The sequence below is a fragment of the Aythya ferina genome, assembly GCF_964211825.1.
Source record: "Aythya ferina genome assembly, chromosome: 20".
NCBI lineage: Eukaryota > Metazoa > Chordata > Aves > Anseriformes > Anatidae > Aythya > Aythya ferina.
This window is the reverse complement of record NC_140318.1, coordinates 153,807-173,408: the sequence shown is the minus strand read 5'-3', so window position 1 is coordinate 173,408 and position 19,602 is coordinate 153,807. Positions and strand designations below refer to the sequence as shown.

Sequence of the window (19,602 nt, the reverse complement as noted above, 5' to 3'; positions counted from 1 at the left end):
TAGTGTAATACATTTTAATCTGCTTATTTGTCCTTTGACTAATTTCAGTGTTCTTATATTGTTTTCCTCAGTTTCTTCAAAGCCCAAAGATCCTTAAAAGTGCTGGAAAAACTATGAGCAAATAAATTACTGGACCGCATTATAGGTTTCTAAAGGTTACTGCCACAATTACAGTGAACTGTCTAATTGTTAAGCAGTTGGTAAAAAGGTAGTTTAAAGGTTGGTAAAAAGGTAGTTTAAAATCTAAAAGGTAGTTTAAAATGAACTTCTTTGCTCTGTGAAGTTTATAGAATATCTGAATTATTTGGTATAGCACTTGGTGCTTGCCCTTTGGGAAGCTTACAAGAGGAATGCCCTTTCCTTGGTTTTGTAATAATTATGAATTAGAGTTTGTTGCTTTTGTCGAAGGCTTTGGGCTTCATGAAATAATTCTCAACACACTTCATAGTTGTTCCATGTGCTTTTCCTACTGATAATCTCAGAGATAATTTCCAATCAAATCCGAGATCACAGAATAGCACATTCTGCTAATACTGGCAGGTCCCAGTTATTTCTGGCTGTGAAATCTGAATTTTTTCTTCATTATCAGAGTAATTCGGCAAGGAGTGGTCTAATGTTAGACTTGGCTTTGAGAACTTGAGAAAATACTGTGAAGCAGCTGGTCATAGGAAATTAACTTTAGGTCAGCAATTACTAGCTCAAGGTAAGCAAAATAGATAAGAATATTGCAATCTTAAGGCAAACTTTGGAAAATCAGTCAAATTAACTACTTTTTCAAACAGTGTGCAGTTCAATTGCTGAATTCATTTGCCACACGATCTTTCAAAACCAAAAAATGAAGAGAGAAAAAAAGCACACAGGGACGAATAGAAGGAAAAGGTGAACAGACAGATTCAGAGAAGAAATGCCAGCCAGACTTAAACACATAAATGTTTATACAAGATCTGTCTCAGGAAGTCCCTAAACCACAGCTTAACTGGTGAGAGGAACCTGAATCTCAAAAACAGCTACTGTACCATTGCCTTTTCCTATGCTCTTTTTCCTTAGCATTCTCTGACATGGGGTAACGTGTTTTAAAATGTTGAAAAGAATCACTATTACAATATTAATTTTTTATACTATGTTTTTCATGATTCATGGGAAGACCATAAGGAAATGAATGGGGGAGAGGGAGAAATGAGAAAATTTTGTAGTACTCTTAAGAAAATCTGATTGTGCTCTGAAGGAAAGCTTTGTTGGGAATTTCTGCCAGTTTCAGCATTTTTAGGCTGTTTCAGAGGGTACAGGAATTATTCACACCAGTCAGAGGCTATTTTGGACATAAATTCTTGAACAAAACTCCACCTGAACTACTGGTAACATTTTGTTTCACATACTTATTTGAAAGTTGCTTGATTTCCAGTGTGCTTATTTGTCTGGTTTTCTGTATTAGGCTGTGTTGCTACAGTAACAAATGTGGAATGTTTAACTTCAGTGATCCAGTAGGATGAGGTTATTCAGGAAGCACTATGGCCTTATGTCCTTCTTTTAGTTTTGGGGTTGCTAAGTACGAAGTAATGATAATATTTCTTTAAATGCAGAAAGTGAGCTCATTGAGGTGGTGGGGTTTTTGTTTGTTTTTGTGTTTTTTAGTGTTTCATGTAATATTGACTTTCTGAGAAGTCTCAAATATTTACAGACACTTTTGAGTGGCCTTTTGGATTAGCAGCCCTGATTCTAAAAGATTTTTTTCTGAGGTCATCAGTGTGCTTGAGTAGAGAATGGCAAAACTTTATATAGGTCAGCAACAATTTTTGTTTGCATGAGATGCAACATGATGTTATACTGCTTAGTTGAGAATCTGGTACATCAGAAAGAGTGAATGTCTTTCAGGAATTTTCAGTTTTCTCTGAAGCACTTTAAATCAGCTGTCAAACTGAAAAACTCATTGACATCATGTTACTTTAATTTCCTTTAAAACCTGTGTATTTTTAACTACATTGCAATGTTGTATCACTTACTGCAAGAGCTCTAATATTTCCATCTGTCTCTGCCAGACTTTAGTAGAAAATGCTTGTCATATTGAGTCACTGTTATTTTCTTTGTATTCCTAAAAGGATTGATGCAGCCCATTTGTTTAAAATCTCTGCAGTAAAGGTCTCTATACAAATAAATGCTTCCATAGTAGATCTCAGAAACCACTGTTGTGGGAAAGTTAATGAAGTTTGAAAAGGCTAGTCTATATTTGTAACACTCACAGAAGTAATACCATCGCAATTAAATGCATTGGCAATTTTGTTAGTGATGTATATTCTTCCATAAAAAGCCTCTTCCTTTTTTTCTGAAAAACAAACAAAAAAACCTCTAAACCGTATAGAACAATGTTAAACATGAAAAATGAACTGCAGGTTAGTGGTTTAAGTATTCAGAGTACTCAGTCTGAAGCAAATGTTTCAGTGTTGAGCTTTTTGATAAAAGAAGCAAATGACTCTTACTCTTCTGATTAGCAAATTAAGCTCAGGCCAAAAAAAAATCATCCCAAACTATTCAGTGAATTGCATTCAATCCACAACCAGCTTTGGAAGACCAAAACCAGACTTTTTTTTTTTTTTTTTTTTTTTTTTACTAAGTTGTTATTTGGTGGGGAAAATAGCTCCAAGCTTATTCTTTCTCCTAAATATTAACTACTATTAAATAACAATTGCAGTGTTACCTTGAACAACTTGAGATGCTTGCACTTATGTTGTGCTTTGCATATGTTCTCAATCCTGTTTTTATGACTCAGAGGACACAAAATAGACATGACTGAGAAAGAAAAACGTAAACATTATACAATCACATTTGTGGATAGAGCTATAACAAGGAACAGACCATTGGCACACTCTTGGACCAGAGGAAGGACTGATTCTTTCTAAACTCATCCAGGAACTAGAATGTTTTCAACTTCCAGTTTACCACCTTTCTCAGTTAAGTCCAGTTAAAAAAGGTCGATTTTCTTCTGTTTTGTAACTTCAGTGACTCTTCAGTCATCTGCCTTGTATTTCTTTTTGCTTCAATTTGTTTATTGTAATCTTTTTTTTTTTTTTTTTTTTTTTTTTTTTTACGTATCATGTTGATGCAGTATAGCATCTAGCACAAAATCATAGAATTATAGAATATCAGAGTTAGGAGGGGCCCACAAGGATCATTGATACTTTTGAAAATCTCAAAGGAATTGTAAATGTGCAGTTCAGAATGTACAAATGCAGGCAGGTTGTTACAGGTGCAAAAGTGCTTGGTAGAAGGGAAGCAAGCTGTTATATGTCCAGGAAAGATTCTTGTGTTTAAATCTTTTCTTAACAGAATTTTACTAAGACTGTAATTTACTTACTAAAAATACATAAACTATAGAGTTAATCAAAGGCAAGGCAAACAGATCTTCTCATGCTAATGGCTGTGTGAAACAAATGTGGCCTAGAGGCTTAACTATCAGATGGCTTTATGAATATTTCCTCATTTCCTATAGCTGTCATTTATGAGAGAATTCTAAATAAGGAACTAAGTAAGGTCTAGACGCATTGTGTGTGACTATGGTAAGACTAGAAAAAAGTTCATTTGATGAACCACCTAAGTGAGTAGCTCAAGATAGCTGTCTAGGAAAAATGTATTAATCTCTTTTTTCTTTATGCAAGTCTGTTAAATGTTGTTTTTTATTGATACTGATCACTGCTTTTCTGTAACAATACTAATGCAGTTTATTACAAGATTTCTTATTCTTTGATACAGAAAATTGAGGGGGAAGTTTTTTTTGTGAGGCTGCATTTTGACTGACTAATGTAGATTTCTAGGGCAGACAAGGTAGACTACTATTTCCTTTCCAACTTAGATTCATTTTAGTGCTGTTTCCATAATTTTTGTGAAAAAGGTTTAATTCATTTTTGATGTGCATATCAAAAATAAAATTAATTTAACTGTTAAGAGATTTTTTTTTTCTTGTACTGTGTATCTGTTTTGCATGCATATGCTAAAATGATTTCCCACACCATACCTGCAGTTTTGGCTAAATGTACATTTTACAGATAGCATTTTTCAACTTATTACTGAAAAAAGTATAGCAAGTACCGAAGCTGACGAAGAATTCTCTACTTTCTAGATAATATTATTTCTAGATAATATATTGAAACCTATCTAGCTATTTTTAACTAAAAGAAATTCTGCCATGTGTCATTCTTTTCTGTAGCACAGTTAAATTCCAAGTTCAGAAGAACAATAGAAAGAAGAAATTGTCTTAAATCCTAAGAGCTATTACTGATTTAGTTATTAACTCTTAAGTTATTATTAAGTTAATCCTTGTGTTTAGCAATGATGACACTTAGGATCTGCTAGTGAAATACTCTATTCTTCATCAAATGAGCAAATAGCAACACTCCATATCAAAATGAGTAGATTATTGGTTAGAATCCTCTTGTTTCCTTTCTGTTCTATATATAATGGTTATGACTATAAAATAAATTATATCTGTAACTTTATGTTGTATTTATGAGGAACACCTAGAGTTTATTCCATTTTGTCTCTTTAAGATTCCCACTCATCTCTCTGTCTTGCTTATAAGATTCTTAGTACTGTTTTGCATTGGATTGATTAAATCACTGAAGAGGGTTACAGCTGTTCTTCCTGACAAACCTTTACTCTTAACAAAATGTGTGTACAGAATAAGGGAAAATCAATCAGAGCAGACATTAACTTATTAGGTGTTTTTGTTCCTTCCAGAACATCTTCTAAGTAGATACCAGAAACACCTAAAAAGAGGAAAAATATGTACAGCGTTATCACTCACCTGGTCAGAGAGCAGGAGCAAAGAGATTATTCATGGTGTGCATGTACACAGGACAAAGGACAGAAAAAAGACATACTGAGGAAAGTTTATTTAGCCTGACTTCATGCTGTATTGGGTTTACATGGCAAGGTTTTGGTAGCAGGGGGCTGCAGGGGTGGTCTCTGTGAAAAGAATCCAGAAGCTGCTGGTCTTGTTTCAGTTTGCTCCTGACAGATGGACCCTGTGGTAAGAACCCATATTGGAACAGTTCTTGAAGAGCTGCTGCCTGTGGGAAGGCCCACATAGGATCAGCTCAGGAAAGACTGTATCCCATGGGAGTGACCCCATGCTGGAACAGGGGAAGAAAGTGACTGTGAAGGAGGTGTAGAGATGAAAGTGCTATAGACTGACTGCAACCCCTGTTCCCCTGCGCCACTTGGAGGGGAGTAGGTGGAAGAGGGTGGATAGGGGGAAGGTGTTTTTAGTTTTGTTTGTTTGTTGTTTGTTTGTTTGTTTTGTTTTGTTTTTCCCTCACTGCTCAAGCTTGTTAGTAATAGGTAATAAATTACATTAATCTCCCTATGCTGAGTCTGTTTTGCCCATGAGGATAATTGTTTTGTTATCTCCCTGTCCTTATCTCAAGTGTTGAGCCCTTTTAATTATATTCTCTTCCCCTTTTCCTTTGAGGAGGGGAAGTGAGAGAGCAGTTGTAGTGGAGCTCAGATGCCCAGCTGAGTAAAACCATCATACGTGCCTTCTTGTGTATTTCATTAACACAAACTTCAAAGTTTCTAAAATAGGGATAGAATGAGCAGCACCTTTAAGTGTGTTTTATCCATAGCCAGCTCTGCTTTTTATACTTAGAATACTTCTGAAATTATCTGGAGTTGCCTAAACCAAATAATGTATCAACATGCCTGGGTAAATTGTGGAATCTACACATTTCCAGTTGTGCACACACAAATTTTCTGGAAACAGTTTAACCTGGCTATTAACATCTAAGAAAACAAATAACCCATCATTTCATTTTATGTTTTGTGAGTGATAGTTTTCTGTGCAGCCAAAACAAAGCATTCCTTCTAGTCATATCAATGTATTTTTTAAACTGAAGTTTGTATTTGCACCTAAAGTTTTCCCTGTATCTTGTACTAAAATGTGCAGTATGGGGCAATACTGAGATGGAACCGTTATCTGTATGTCGTAGTCCATGTCTTCACAATGCTGCCATGGTCACCTCAGCCACATTGTGATGAGAGGGTATCATAGTGATATACGTGCTGTTGTTCTGTAGAGTGTGGTTCAGAAAGATATATACAGATACTACCCCCCCCCCCCCAACTATGTTATGAGTTGTCAAGTAAATAACAATTATTGGAAGAGCAGCTGCATCCTTTTCTGCAAAGGTATATTATATCACAGTATGGTGGAATGGTTAAAGTTGGAAGATATTTCTGGAAGTCATCTGTCTCAATCCCCTGTTCAGGCAGGATGACCTAGAGCAGGTTGCCCCAGACCACATCCAGACAGCTTTTAAAGATCTCCAAGGAAGGATGCTCCACAACCTCTCTGGACAACCTGTTCTAGTACTCCATCACCCACACAGTAAAGCAGTGCTTTCTGATGTTCGGACAGACCCTCCTGTGTTCCAGTTTGTACCCATCGCCTCTTGTCCTGGCTCTGGGTACCTCTGGAAAGAGCCTGGCTCTATTCCTCTTTTGCACCTTCCCTTCAGGTATTTATGGGCATTGTTAAGATCCCTCCTGAGCCTCCTCTTCTCTAGGCTGAACAGTCCCAACTCTCCCTGCCTCTCCTCATAGCGGAGATTCTCCGGTCGCTTCATCAATTTTGTGGCCCTTTGCTGGACTCCGTGCAATATGTCCATGTCTCTGTTGTACTGGGGCACCCAGAACTGCCCACTGTGCTCCAGGTGTGGCCCCACCAGTGCTGAACAGAGGAGAAGGATCACCTACCTCTCTTGATGTGATGGTGATACTTAGTTCAATGTAGCTGAGAATACCATTAACCTTCTCAGCAGCAAAGGCACATTGCCAACTTAGCTTCTTGTTGAACTTTATGAGATCTTGTCAGGCCATTTCTCCATCCTGTTGAGGTCCCTCTGGATGACTGTGTGGCCCTTTGGTGAGTCAGACACTTCCCCCAGATTCATGTGATCTGCAAATTTACTGAGGGTTCACTATGCCCTGTCATCCAGATCAATAATGAACATTTTAAATATGACTGGACCCAGTACTGACCCCTGGGCTTCTCGTTACTGGTCTCCAACTGGACTCATGACTGTGAGCATATGTGTGCAATGCTTGATGATCGGTGATCTCAAAATCTGTTAATGAATTTAAAATAATAAGCACAGATATTTTATCTTAGAAAGGGCATAGTCTGCTGCATTCTCTAGCTAGGTTTCTGTCATCATGCATAGAGGTACCATTTGCAGGGCAGTTCCATAGCCACATCACCAGGTTATTACAGAATGGGGAAAAATGCACATAGAAAAAGGACCGTCTGGAGGTTATCTGGTTCAACCTCCTACTCAATGTTGGGCTTCCTTAAAATTAGGTTAGGATACAGAGGACCTTGTCCAGCTGTTTTGAAAATATCCAGAAATGGAAGTTCACAACCTTTCTGTGCAGTGTTGTAGTGCTTGACCCCTCTAACAGTGATTAATTTTTCTTACACACACACACTGCCCCAGCTGGGATTTCCACTGTTGCAATTTATTGCAGTTGCTTCTTGTCCTCTCACTGTGCATCTCTGAGAGGAGGGTCAAATCTTTCAATATTTTGTGGAAGTATTGTCTTTTTAAAATATGGTTATAAAGTGATTTTAGCTTGTGTTCCAACAGAGGTAACAAAGGTGACAACTATTTATACTTCCTTGTTTTCCTAAGAGTGTATAACAACATTATTTTTCATGAAGTAAAATAATTTTCAGAATGTTCACTAAAGCTATTGAATTATTTTTATTCTTGGTTTTCATTGTTTTGGTTTTAAGTTAGAATTGTATATTAGAGTTAATGCTATGTATATGCATTATATCAACACTGTTTTTGAACCTGTAAAGTGCATTTGCTGGAACAATCCCTAAGTTTTATCCTGATGAATGGTGTCTCCACTGAAAACTTATTTAAGTATTTTGGATGTCATAATTTTTGAGGAATTCTGGGCCTGTAACACAGTACCTATTTCTGTACCTATATCTGTACCTATTTCAGAGTTAAGATTCCAAAATAGTTTTTCTATGCTTTCCAGGTGTAAAAAAGCCCAGAGTCATAATCATAGAAAAGAATCCTTCAGGTTAGAGAAGACTTCTAAGATTATCTAGTGCAAACTTTAACCTAGTACTAAAGTCCACCACTAAACCATGCTACAGAGTTCTAAATCTACACATTTCTTGAAGACGTGTAGAAAAATAATCTACGGCTATTTAACACTTCTTTGTTTTCTAGCACAGTCATAAAGATGTTCCCCAGTCTTCGGAATAAATGTTGCATTAGTGGGCTTGTAAATATTGGTATTAAGGTTTTTCTGGAGTACTGGGTATGCTCAGGCCTGTTCTGTACTTCTTTATCCAAGAGAATGTCAGTATCATCCAAAACTTTATTTGTTAATTTTGCTTGCGTACTTTTGCAGTGACATGGGAATTATAACAAATACTTACAGTACATTTTGATCCTTCATCTCATGTATTTTGTGTTTGTTTTTTTTTTTCTTTATATCATTTAAGTTAAATCTATTTTTTTATATAATTTAATCTAATATCTGTGTGATGTTTTTAGATGTTTTGGTAGTCTTTCTGTGTGTTAATTTTTAGTTAAAGTTTCTATGAACTCTACTGGAGGCAGTGAATTTTTTTTAAGAACCTGTGGTTTTGCTTGTTGAATTCTACTTAGTACCTATCCTGAAGCTTGAGTGGTTCGGAGAAGAGGTTTAATAATAACCTAAAGTATTTGAAATGCTTCTTTAAGGTCCTAAATTTAGGTAATAAGTCACAATAACATAGAGAGAATCTACAAGGACAATGTCTCAGAATGATTTATGTATTTATTTATTTATTTGTCACAGATGACTGTGTTTCACAGATGTTTATTCTTAAATTACCCTTGTAATATTCAATACTTTGGCCATGTACTAACAAGCTCTTTAAATCTGCTTTACAAATGAGAAAAAGAATCTGACAATTTCTGGAATGCTTGTGGTCAGTAGTTTTGAATGAGGCAGGTAATTTTAAACATAATTCATCAGTGATCAATAACAGTTTCTCTAACTGATTCAAATATGATAGTATGCTTTCTATTTCCAAAATCTACATTAGAAGTTTCTAGTGACTTCTCAAGGCATTTTCTTGTATCTGTGGGATTTAATATGTGGACTCTTTCCAGGACCACTGAAGATTGAAGAAAATGCCAAATTTAATTTAAGCAGTTTTGTTTGTTGATTCTAAATTGTGTTAGTGAGTGGACACAAGTAATGTGTTTTTACTGTATGAATGCAATTAAAGTAGGTGGTAGAAATCATTAAAAAAAAAAAAAAAAAGTTTAAATACTCATGTAATATTTTAAGTTGATCAAGTATTGTATTTTTTTTTTCCTGTTGCACTTATGACAGAAATGGACTGTTTGATTTTTGTGTGTTTGATATTAAGATGATTACCACCAACTTCTCTGATGTGATCTCCAGACTCGTAAACACATACATTTCTTTAATATTAATGAAAATTGCTTCTGAAAGATGAAGCATGGATTGAAATCTATGGTGTGGAGTTCTCTACCCTTTTTGACATTGAACAAAGCTGTGTTGTTGCCACAGCAGTAAGTATCTGCATTTTTACTGTGTTAGAGTAGCATATCTTGTGGATTGTTCCTGATTTTTCACATTATTTGAATATAATTCTCCACAAGTTAAATAGGGCTGTGTGATGAGGAAATGGGGGGGAAAAAAGCTAAGACAAATGTAGTGATTACTTTTTGATAACTTTTGACTGCTTCATTAGAGGATTCTTTCTGTAACTTCTGTTGAAAGTATGGGCATATTTCAGAGATGATATTACTGTCTCTGGAAGAGACATAGGGTACACTATCTTAAAAAATTTTTTTAACCTTTTCTTAGATTGAAACAAACCAATTCAATCTTTAACTGTTTTTAACCATAAATCCTACAACTCATGGTTGTAGGTACATTATTCATTAAATGGATGAGAAGAAAAATTACAGGATTGGGTAATTTTCTCTTGGTCCTTGGCACAGTGCTGTTTAATATAGTACTGGATAAACAGAGCAAGGAAGCTTTGGGAACTTAACTGGGAACTGTTGAAATTCCCAGTTAACTCACACTGTAATGACTTCAGAAATTCTGAAGATATTAATTCATAGTTTTGTTATAGGATACTAATTTTCATTCGTTGCTCCCATGAGCGTTATAATGCATGCTGTTTCTCTATTTAATAATTGAAGTATTTGTCACTTAAAGAAAATTGCTATTTACGTGTGATATAATAAGTCTATACAGGAGAAGAGATAGGGACCTTCTGTTTTTTAAATTTTTTAAGTGTCTTTTAATGTAGCTAAAATTCTTTTGTGAATACAGTGTGAGACTCCATGGAACATAATGTGGCAGGGCAAAGGTTATGATAGCAGCCCAGAGATGCATAATCACCAGAAGGTTAGGCATGCATAATTACCTGAACTGTCTCACTGTAGTTGCAGAGAATGACAGGGGAGTACTAAAGATGGCAAAAAAAATGGAATAGTGAAATATATTTTCTAAGCAGAAATCTAAAATGAACTTAAATTAGGAAGAGATTGTTTTTGTTTTAATTAAGGACTTTAAGTTTCTGCTAATTATTTCTTAGACACATGAAAAAGTCATCTGTTTTCTGCATAGTTGCAACAAACAGGCTTTTGAGGAAGACACCAAAAGTTAAGGTGAGCCATCCTAAAAATATTGTTTGGAGAAGTTGAAAGTGATTTGTTGAAAAAAGTCTTCGCTGTCTGCGTAGAATGGAAGTGTAAATACAGCAGAGACACGTGTAAAGAATGTATACAGTGACAAGGAGAGATTAGATTTTCATCAGTGTATGAAAAATGAAAAGCTTAAGTAACAAAGCAAATGTACTAGGGGTCAAAGGTGATGATATATGTCATAGATGAGCCAAGTGTGCAGTGTTGCTGTATGTGAATCTGAACCTACTTTGGGTTAGTTTTAACATAGTAGAAATTTTTCTAACATGAGATCTAAAATGGAAAATCTGGGCAGGGTGAGTGAATTGTAGTAAAAGCATGTGATACATTGTAAGGAGTAGTTATATATAAACATCAAAGTCAGTGTTTCTTGGGAACATTTTGAAATTTGGAACTGTGTAATTAAAAATCATAAAATCATTTTGTTGAAAAAATATTTTGTCCTTTTGACTTGGTCTCATAATCTTCAATGGTATATGTGAGTGGTACTGATGCTATGTTCTGGCTAGCTGTCATCAGATAGAAGTGATCCCATTCATTTGGCCTCTGGACTGGCAATATCTATTACAATCACATGTTGTTGCCTTGGCAAAGATTCATGTTTAGTTGTTCTTAAAGTATTCTAAGTCCTACCAAGGCTAACTAGCATATACCTTTGGTTCAGTGGAAAAAATATTCCAGCCCTTAGTCCGTGGAAAAGATCCAAATTTTGTGAAACCAACAAAACCACAAAACTGTAGTATTTTCTCTGTCTATGAGCAAATCTCCTAAGAATGATGTCTTTTGCTTTTACAGACTGCTGACTGTAGTGATTTCAGCTTTCTACCAGTCAGTTAATTGATAAGTAGCTTTCTGTCTGTCCTCTGCTTTGTTTAGTATAGTAAAAGCTCACTACTGTGTGTGGGAAAAGGCTTGCTTAAATATGACTGACTAGATATTGGAAAAACATTTTTGTCTCGTCTGGTTTTCCTATCAAATCAGTGTTGTTATGCAACTTTTGTGGAGAGAAAAGTAAAATAATGGCATTCCATGGTTTCCTGTTATGTGTGCTGGTTAACTATGTGTCTTGTAGACATTGCTTCCTACACTACAACTAACACTATACCTAGATGTACATGTCAAACCACAGCATATGTGCATTCAGGGGGTTCTGGATTGTGGATATCTTTAGAAAGTGTATGTGATGATATGTAGAGAGCTACATTTGTCTGTTAAAACATTTAGCTTTTGTTCTCCTTTTATAGCATGTGTTTGTAGTTATCACAGTAATGGTATAATGTAAAATGCTGAAGATTATTATAGCATTTGATCAAAATGCTAAGTAGATATAACAAATTGAAGTCTCCAGGCTAATCCGAAATACTTCATCAGCTAGTTGTTGAAACACAACTAGTGTTGAAACACTGTGTTTAAACACAGTGTTTAAAACTTAATGTTCATGCAAGTTTTAAAGCTTATATTCTTGTTCTGAGCTTCAGAATTGGGTGAAGCTGAATAACCACTCATTTCAGGAGGTTTTGGATTGTGTTTCTTAAGAGCATGTTGTTAGTATCCTTTGGACTTCGATGCATCTCCAAAGTATCCATCTTATTGTTCACCTCAGTGTTATTTTCATTTTCTCTTTCTTGGAAGCCATGAGTAAAAAAAATAATAGGAGAAGCTTACGGGTGAATCAAAAACAAAAACAAAAACCGTGAATATATAGGCATGGGTTCTGTATCCTGCTGAATACTGCAGTTCCCTTAAACACTTTTTTAATAAAACTTGGAAAGTTGTAGTCTAGTGGATGAAGGACTCAAAATGCATGATCTGGCTGGCACTGGCTACTACATTTCAAATTGACTTTTCGGTTGTACTTCAGCTTCCCTGTTGGTAATCTTACTGCTTCTTTTTAGTTCTACAGTAAAAATTAAGAGCTAGGTACTACAGCTCTTTTTGTCAATTTAAAAAAAAAAAAAAATCACTCTCCTTTACACAATGTAATTTCCAATGAGTAATGTAATAATGGATTACTGGGCCATGCTTTTCTTAACCAGAGTTGTTATTTCCATGATATCATAAACTAATGAATACTGTATTGTCCACATACAACAACCAGCTGCAAAATTGGTTTTAGTGACAATGGAGAAAAGGCAGCATCACTGGAAAATGTTTTGCCTGTGGAAGCAGCTGCCCATGAGCTCACCCTCTGGAAAATATCCTGATGGCTTCACATCTTAGAGAGCTTTTTCTGTGCACAGTAGCACAAATATAAGCCAAGGTTTGGAAAGCTAGTGCTGTGTGTTTTCTTTGGCATATGGCACATCTAAGCCTTTCCTTTGAGAGGCAAGTCTTGAAGTCTTTTGCTGAGTGGAAATTTGTGTTTCCTCTGAGCAAAGTAAATTGATTCTCATCAATTCATCTATTCCAGTCATCACATCATATATATATAGAACAGTTCACATTGCCATTGCACAGATGAAGGCTGGCAATGCTTCAAAAATTAAAATAAAAAACTAGTCCTTTTTATTTTAAAAGGGGGGAGAGGGACACCATTGAACAGGTGTAGCTTAATGTATATTTTCAAAAATAATGTGAATATTACATTCTAGCATACTACATTCAGTTTAATTTATTATTGGCATCCATCAGTTTAATTTCTGACATCCTGCACCTCACTACCCACAGAAAGCCCATTTTCCTGACACTTTTCTTTGCAACATAAAGGACCTTTGCTGACACCCCCCCACACACACAGTTCTTTCTGTTGTTCTTGTATCTCATCAGTCCTCATCTATATATTGTCTTGCAAAAATACTGTTTGTCCTCAAGAAATGCTTATTAGTGATGGTAGAGATCTAGAAGGTGTTTGTACCCTTTATATGAATGAAAATAGCAACAGACTTGGTCAAAACAACTAGACATGAACCAAGCTGCCATAAGCCATGGCACAACACAGAGGCCCTGGGCAAATAGGATCTTCACAGTCTTCCATACTTTTTTGCATCCGAGGCTTGCTTACTACTAGGAGATGACATTAAAATAATTTGTTTTGACTGAATAGACTTAAAACACTTCCAAAGATCTGACTTTTATCACTAACTAATGCAAGCGTATTAAATTTCTCTCAGGGAGAAGTGTGTTGCTTAGACATGCTCCATGCAAATCGTTATAATGGCCTTCATTCCCTTTGAGAAAATTCTGCTTGACTAGCATAGTCACATTTTCTGTTGTTTTAATAGCTGGAATTTATTGAGAAAATTTAATGTGCTGAGGCTGTAAGAGTGTAACTGAGCCAGTTAACTATTTTTCTGAAACTGTAAGAGTGTTCTTTTCAAGGCAGGGCAAGAAAACATGGAGAAAAGAAGTCATTAATTATATACATGCTTAAAAAAGATTTTCCATAATCTGATATAGAAATAAGGCAGATTTTTATGCTGCATAAGTTATTTTCCTACTCTAAAGGAGCGTTTCTTTCATTGTTATGCAACAAAGAAACAATAGCTTTGCTATGCAGCTCGTAAAATAGTTTAGGAATAGCTTAGGTTAAATTCTGCCTTTTAGCTGACCCTAAATGTTTAAGCAATCCTTTAAAGAAAAAACAGGCTGAAATAATGTTTTTGAAACCCTGTTGTAATAGCTGCAGTTATCCGTGAATGAAGCACATGCAGTGATTTCTGTTCAGTCTATTTGAATGCCACGTTAACAGCAGGCTCAGTACATTTTGTACAGCATTTTCTCACTGCATTCTTAAAGGGTTTCCCTTCCAGCATCACTGAGGTCAGTGAGAGTTTTGTTAATGACATCTGAGACTAGGAGACTATGCTGTTTATCTTTTTAGCTAAATTATAGGGCCAAAAAATAGCAGCAAGGCAGGCAAAGACTTCTGTGATGCTTGGTTTTCTAACCAAGCATCTGTGTCTTCTTACAGTGAGTATTCTGAATACTGACTTATGAAAAATATTTAATCTGTAAAAAATTATTGCTTTCAAAACATATTTACTATCCCTTCCTCTCAATCTTTGGAAATAAGAATTAGCTCTTTCAAAGAAAGAATCTGTGATTTTAGGTATTAGGAGTTTCAGGCAAGCTTCAACAGAGGTGGAAGAACAAACCACACCTGAATAGGAAGTGTCTGGGACCTCTTGGAAATCAAGTACAGGGAATTTGAGTCCCAAGACTTGGGCAGTCAGTAGTAACTTGTAACATGAGTGTAATAAGCTTACACAGAAATCTTTAATAGGTATTTTTTGATGGGTTGTTTGTTAACTTAGAAGGAACTAAAGCTATATTTTGTATGTTTTTTCTGGTCTGGAGTAACAGCTATAAACTTGCAGTGCTTTTATACTCAGAACTTATATAAACAATGAGCAGATATTCCTGAAAAGCTGTTTGTTTTTGAAAAGGATTAAATGCTTCACGTCCAACCCTCCGTGCAAAGCTGCACAGGCAGATTTTGTGTCAAGACTGTCCTGCACATAGCTATGAGATGCAGTGAACTTCTGTGCTCTTATTACAGTTTGCAACACAGTTCTCCCACAGAGCCAAAATTTTATCATAAATTCCAGAGGAAGTTCTCAGCTGAATTTGAAAGATGGAATGGAAACCTACTGTAAACAATCAAGAGGATACCAGTAGTGCTCTTATTTAAGTGAGAGAACGTTGGTAGAATAGGTTGCTTACATGTGATAATGGATCAGCTGAAAAGCCAGAAATGTTAGGGTATATTTAGTTCTCAGGTTGACTTACCTCTTGCTTCTTGAAAAGGTTTTCTGAAGCTAATTTAATTTTCTGATTGTTGTTGTTCATAATATTTTTACATGTAATATTTCTGTTCTTACTTACTTTAAGCGGGTAATTCTAATGCTTTAAAAGAATCTGTAGACTTATGTAAATGGCTGTAGATTTCACCCATTAATCATATGGTGAATTTCTGCTTTGTACATGAGAGTGTAATAGTGCATTTGCTTCTTTGCAATAGCATTTCCTGTTTATTAGGTCTCCTATTTTTGTTTGGTAGCAAAATGAGGGACTGTTCTCTTGTTCTGTGGGTACGATTCATTATTTTACAATGCATTTTGCTGTCTTGTGTGTGTATGATGTTGGGGGGGAGGATTATAGAGAAAACAGTCCAGATTCTTCTCAGAGTAGCACAGCAAAAGGGCAAGAGGCAGCAGTCACAAGTTTCCAGTCACATGTGGGAAATTACAGCTGCATATAAGCAAAAAGAAAAATTACTATTGGAATGGTTTGGGAGCACTGGATTAAGTTAATCAGTCTCCATCCCTAAGCTTGACTTGGTAAGGCTGATAGTGTTTTCAGCTTTGATTTACTGATGCTTTGAGCATAAGATTGGACTAGATGAGCTCTGGAGGCAGGTCGCTTTTGACCTAAATTATCCTATTATTTGTGCCAGTACAAAGCATGCATAAAATGTAACCAGATTGGAATGGTGAGATTCTAATTCTTCTCTGAAAAAATCTCATTGCACTGCTATAAAAAGATTTTAGAGAATCTATAAATGTGACATACTTTTACACATATTTATCTCATCATTATTCTTTTCTGCCTTTTAACCTCACCCACCTTCTTTGTAAACTGAGGTTAGAAAAGGAATTATGTATGTGAATTAGTAATAGTATGAAGAAAAAAGTAAATATTTTTGAGGTAGAACTTCAGTTTTGGAAATTCTGGGAGTGTTTTCAAAAATAGAGATATCTAGTTCAGAAAGAATGAAGTTATCATTCAGTGGAAGTACTGATTTTGATTTGAAACAAGTAATAGTTGTTTAATATTTAGTTAGTAATACAACTGTCTTCTACAGATCACTTGGTAATTCCTCATATAAGAGGCAGTTTGCACACACATAGCACACTTCTTTGCCCAGTCCCTAGCAAATACATACAGAATTCATGTAGACTTTTCTCTCTGTAATCTACTTTTTTCTTCTACCAGTTGAATTTGAACCCAAAAAAGTCTGTACAACCAAGGCTTATATCAGGTTAAGTTTCTGGGTCTGCAATATTGTTTGGGCTTTTAGAGCTTTTTAGTTTTGTTTTGATTTCTTCTGTAGTTTGGGGGAAGGTGTTTCTGGGAGATGTTTTAGAAGGATGTTGGGTCAGACCTCTATGACACTATTTTTAGCTGTCCTTCTAACATTTTAGTTAATGTTTATCTTCTGTAATGTTTTAAGAAGTTTTTCTGTCATTGGTAGGAATTGAATACTATGTCTTTTTGTAGCAAGTGTCAGAAAGTATATGCTGACAGCGCTGTTACTGAACCATGAGAATATGTGAATTGAATGTTAAGTTGCAATGTTGTAAAAAGCTGCAGGTTCACAAAAAGGTGTCTCAAGGGCTCATGCATTACAATTGCTATGTGCTATTGTTTCCATGGATTCTGCCTCAGTAGAGAGGACCTCATCTCGATCTACAGCTTCCTTGCGAGGGGAAATGGAGAGGCAGGTGACCTATTCTCCATAATCACCAGTGATAGGACCCACAGGAACGGTATTAAGCTGAGGCAGGGGAAGTTTAGCCTGGACATCAGGAAGAGGTTCTTCACTGAGAGGATGGTCGCACACTGGAACAGGCTCTGCAGGGAAGTAGTCACTGCACCAAGCCTGTCGGAATTTAAGAAGCAATTGGACTGTGAACTTAGTCACGTGGTCTAAACTTTTGGGTAGACCTGTGTGGTGCCAGGAGTTGGACTTGATGATCCTTATGGGTCCCTTTCAACTCGGGATATTCTATGATTCTGTGATTCTTTTTAGAGTGCAATTTTAGAATGATTCTATTTCAGATCTAACAGAAGATTCAAGTATTTCTACTTAGCTTGCTTTGGCTTTTAAATGATTTTTTTTTAATGAGGAAATGTGATCTGTTGCTAACTGAAGTTTGAAATCAATAGCCAAGAGATTTTGAGATAGCCAGAGAAAGGAGCTGATATGATTCGGTTTTATTAGAGCCGTGTCTCAAAGCAGGTAAATTAATATGTGGCTACAAAATATGTTTTGACCATGTTTGTATCAACTAAAAAAAAAACTAGGTAATATGTACCCACCTTTAGATGACAGCTCCCTGTACACGATATACAAAAATCACTTTAAGGACTGCTGCTTTGAGATGCCTCCATTGGTCTACACCTTAATACAATCTGGAATGCTTAACAGAGTCTTAGCAAATTATATACACTGTTTTGCACAAATATTTTTTTCTTATTTTTAATTCATACAGAGTCATTAAGTTTTGGTATGCAAAAAGATTGATTTAGTCAATGTGCTAGAACTTACTTATATTTTGCTTTAAGTTCATGGTGTAAACTGTGCTTTCCCCTTTGGAATACACAGCTTCCTGCAGAATCTGATCTGCACTGTGTTCTTTCAGTAGAAATGAGAATACTGAAGACTATATAAAAAGACTTCCACTGGAAATTGGTATGACGGTATTTAGGTTGTATCCACTTCGTTATTATTTATCACTACCGGCAGTGGCTGTGTGTTTGTGTAAATTTTGTATGAATTGCTTGCAAACACTTCTTTTCAAAGTTACAGGATTACAAATTTAAGCACTTCGTACTTCCTGCAGATTAAGCATGCAGTTATGTATTTTTTTAGGAAAAAAAAAAGTAAAACTTATTTTTTAAGAGTGAATGAAGTTACACTTCCTTGTATTATCTAGTTTGGGTATGTCTGGCATATGGCTCCATGAAGAGTCAGAAGAGCACCAAGTCTCCTTTATGTATACAGCGATTGCTCTCACTAATCTCAGATCTTAGTCTCAGAGAGCTGTTTTAACTAAGGACATGTCAAAGATGACAGTGTGTTGTTACAACTCTGTTTTAGCAGACTATATATTCTGCTTCCCTGAAAGGTGAAGTACTGTGGATTAGGATTTTGTTCCTTCCTATGAATTGTGGTTTAACCCCAGCAGGCAGCTAAGTACCTCACACCCACTTGCTCATTCTCCCCAGGTGGGATGGGGGAGAGAATCAGAGACGTAAAAGTGCAAGAACTCATGGCTTGAGAGAGACAGTTTATCAGGTAAAGCAAAAGCTACGTGTTCAAGCAAAGCAAGAAATTCAGTCAGTACTTCCAATCAACAGGCAGACACTCAGCCACTTCCAGGAAAGCAGGGCTCATCACACGTAAAGATTTCTTGGGAAGACAAATGCCATCACTCCAAGTGCCCCCCCTTCCTCCTATAGCCCAGCTTTTATTGCTGAGTATGACACTATATGGTATGGAATATCCCTTTGGTCAGCTGGGGACACCCCCAGACTCCTCACTGGCAGAGCAGTATGACGAGCTGAAAAGTCCTTGACTCAAGGTAAGCACTGCTCTGCAGCAATAACAAACATTGGTGTGCCACTATTTTCCTCAAAAATCCAAAATAGCCTCTACAAAGAAAATGAACTATATCCCACCCAAAGTCATGAGAATGTCCATGCCTTATGCCATACCATTTATGTCATGCTCAGGACCCAAACTTTCCAATACATCCTCATTAATCACCACCCTTTGATTAATACACAAATTTAATTCCCTTAATCTGTGTACCACTATGGGCACTATGATCTGCACCAGAGACCTGATCGACAAAAAGCGTAGCTAGAAGTACTCGAAGTAATTTCACACACACCACAGAGACCTTCTCTACTACTTCCCAGCCTTCACTCAGTTGAAGTACTAAAACAAATTAGATTTAAGTATCCTCAGAGAAGGCAAGTGTTTCTTCCTCCTCTTCATTTAAGTGCATTCAGAAAGTTACTGAAGTAAACAGATAAGCCTTGCATTGTGTTTTCATACTACCTTTTGTGAGTTTTCTCACAGAATTACCATTCAATTATTGAGTTCAAAACTAAAACTTTCCATGCT

General features: G+C 36.1%; 1 protein-coding gene and 1 long non-coding RNA gene across 11 annotated transcripts in view; one reads left to right on the top strand and one right to left on the bottom strand.

Annotated features, from left to right (window-relative positions):
* RALGPS1 (Ral GEF with PH domain and SH3 binding motif 1) overlaps nt 1–19,602 on the top strand; it is a 111,675-nt gene that overhangs the window by 55,761 nt on the left and 36,312 nt on the right. The window lies entirely within an intron of this gene.
* LOC311421804 overlaps nt 2,015–19,602 on the bottom strand; it is a 28,187-nt gene continuing 10,599 nt past the window's right edge. Inside the window, exon 3 of the long non-coding RNA XR_014685010.1 lies at nt 2,015–2,320. This is a non-coding gene — a long non-coding RNA (uncharacterized lncRNA). The remainder of the gene's footprint in view (nt 2,321–19,602) is intronic.